Genomic DNA, 3381 nt, shown 5'->3' on the forward strand with positions numbered 1-3381 from the left:
CCTGCACAGGGTTTCCGAGGCTATAAATGTTTACGGGAGCAGAAAGCCTCCTCTTTCTCCCATGAAACAGCTGATAGTTTCTAACTGCTGGCCTTGCGGTTCACAGCCCAATAGTAGTTCAGTGCTTAACCTTTTGTACCACCCTGGAACTCTATCCAAGGAATAGATACCAGAAAAGGAGATCAAAATGATGTATTTATTGAGGATAGAGAACAACCAGGAAAGGGGTAGCATCACAGAAAGCAAGAGAAGAGTGAGTTTCAAGGAGATCATCATCACCACTGGGCAGCCAAATAATATAAGCAAGAAAAACATATACTTAGAGCATCAACAAAAGAGGGGCATCAATTTTCCAAAGCTAAGGCCCATAGATGCCAAGCTGACAATACACAAAGAAAATTGAGTGCTGCCATTAAAAGGAATCAACTGGGCACTTATTGACACCGTTGCCAGCTCCAGTGCATGAGAACATGCCATCTGGAAATAAAGTTTACAAACATTCTCCTAAGGTCTTCTCCAATATAACTGAAACTACTCATCTCAACAGGATTCTTGGGAGTATAAACAAGAAGTAGGGATAGTTGAGTCTACCTCTTGCTACATTCATCCAATATGGAATTGGATCCAACATGAGCAGTTACAGGGAAAGAATGGATTGCTATATTAGGAAATAAAAGTTCTTTAATCAGTTTTGAACATCCACATGTTCACCCACATCTGCTGATCCAGCACTCCAGCCAGGAGGGCTAGCAATCCTGTTTGTCTTGATACAAAATAAGAGTATATCCTGGTAAACAACTCATGGGAACTCCAGTTCCAAATAGAGGGAACTCTGTTTGTCTACCATTGCAATAAATTCAATCAAATTACTTTTAACTGTATTGTTGCAGTTAAGTGCCATCAAGTTGGTTCCAACTCACAATGACTCTGTATAGGTTTTCCAAGGAGCGACTGTGAGTTTGAACTGCTGACCTTGTGGTTATCCTACAGTTCATTACTTATCCTACAGCACCACACCAGGACTCCTTTTAATTGTGTAGTATTTATTTATTTATATGGATGGGGTAGGGTGGGGATGGGTAGGAGTAAGGAGTTAGGGTTAGGATTATAGCATGTCTAAGCACTTTGTTTAGTGTTAGGGTTACATTTAGGACTAGGGTTATTGTCTTTGATTTTATTGTCTTTGACTAGGGAAAGGGGTTGGGCTAGGAGTACAGCTTTGTCTTGTTTTAAAGTTACAGGTAGGGCTATTGTTAATTTTTTATTTTATTTTTCTTGAAATTTACTTGATTTCCACTTCATTTGAAAGTTCTGTACTATGTGATTCTGTCTTTTTATTGTACAATTTGTTCTTGTTGTAAACTTGTATAACTGGTTCCTTGTTTTCCATCTTGTAGGCTTATTTTACTTTGAATATTTCTATATCCAGGCTGAGTTCTGAGTGATACTGTCTTGTATGTTAGTCTCAGGTTGTTATCTGATGTTGTTGGGTCTCTGTCCAAAGGACTTCCTTTAGTATTTTTTGTAAGATTGGTCTAGCTTTTGCAAATTCTTTTAAGTTCTGTTTATCTGGAAATAGCCTAATTTCACCATCACATTTGATGAACAATTTTGCTGGGCATATGATTCTTGGTTGGAAATTTTTTTCTTTCAGAGTTTTATGTATTGTCTTCTTGCTTGCATAGCTTCTGCTTAGAAATCAGAGCTTAGTCTTATTGGTTCTCCTTTGTAGGTAACTTTTCATTTTTCCTGAGTTACTCTCAGGATTCTTGCCCTGTCTTTGGCTTGGAAAAATTTGATTATGTCTTGGTGATTTTCTTTTGGGGTCTATTTTGTTTGCAGTTCTTTCAACTTCTTGATTGCATATCTTCTCATATTACATGATTTTAGGGAAGTTTTTTTCCAACAACTCTTGGACAATATTCTCTATGTTTTATTTTGTTTTTTTCCTCTTCCTATTCTGGAATCCCAATAACACAGAAGTTATTCCTCTTGATAGTGTCCCACATAAATCTTAGGCTTACTTCAGATTTTTTTTTTTTTTTTTCCTGATCATTTTCCTCCTAAAGACGGATATTGGAAGATTTACCTTCTCTAATTCAGCCTTCCATTGATTTATTTCTACTTCTTTGCCTTTTCAATGTATTGTCTATATCTGAAGTCTTAGTGTTAACCTTCTGTTTTTTTAATTACTCTTTTGTATGGTTTCTAATTTTTCTTTTATTTTGTCAGATCATTCTTGTAGTGTTTTCCTGAATTCTTTGAAAAATTTTTGGTTGTTTTGTTTGGTTGGGTTTTTTTTTTGTATATTCTCCTTGCTTTCATTGATCTTTCCCTCAATCCATTGAAGGCACATAAATAGCATTCTTTTAAATTCCTTATCAAGTAGTTATGATACCATTTCTGGTATTATATTTTCTGAATCTGTATTTTGGTCAATTGTTTGGCCCACTCCGTCTTATTTCTTTGTATAAGCTAAAGCTGTCTGTTTTCTCTGAGACATTGCTGTGTCATTATGTTTATATTTAATTGATGATTGTCTGTTGTTGTATTCTAAGGTACTCACCATTTGTCTTCTGGTGGATGTGGTAAAGGCTGGAAGTGTGGACACAGTTCTCTGTTTACTGTTTGTGTAGCATAGTCAAGGGCAGATTTACAAGTCTCCAGAAGCAAGAATAGCATTTTTGGTGCCTGAACTCAGGCAGAGTAGAGGCTGTGCAGGAGGGTGTGCCATTGGCTATTGGGTTTGCGATGGCAGGACTGGTCATGCTCCCAGCTACCAGGAGAGCAGGGGAACAAGAGAGCACTGCACCCCACTGTCTTTGATCTCCAGGCTTTCTCCCCCTGCCTTAACCAAGAAGAGACAGCAACTGTGCTCATATAGCCAAGCTACAAGCTGACCCTGTAATATCTCACCATCTGGGCAAGAACCAAAACCAGCTGCTAGGCATTACACATGAAAAGGGAAGCCTATCTCCAGATCATATCCACCAGGAGATGCTTAGTAAGCTTAAAAACAAAGCAACATACATCCATTTACGCATTAAAAATCCACATAACTGCTGAAAATGTCCACGAAAATACAAAGATCTCAACACATGTCCAAAAACAGAAAAGAATAACTGAGACAAATGAGCTGGAGACAGACATAGACTTTCCAGTAGAAGAGCAGGCTCTGGATCTGCCTGATAAGGAATTCAGAAGAATGATATGGAAACAAATTTAACTGCTCTAAAAAGGGGTGGAGGAAAATAAGGAATAAATCAGGAAAGTGATACATGAGCAATCAAGCAAGATACATATGGCATTGGAAATGATCCAAAACCTGTATGCTGAGCAAATAATCTGAGAAACTGGGTTCTATGAAGAAAAACGTGGCAG

Source organism: Chrysochloris asiatica, unplaced genomic scaffold, assembly GCF_000296735.1.
Source record: "Chrysochloris asiatica unplaced genomic scaffold, ChrAsi1.0 scaffold00207, whole genome shotgun sequence".
Taxonomy (NCBI): Eukaryota; Metazoa; Chordata; class Mammalia; order Afrosoricida; family Chrysochloridae; genus Chrysochloris; species Chrysochloris asiatica.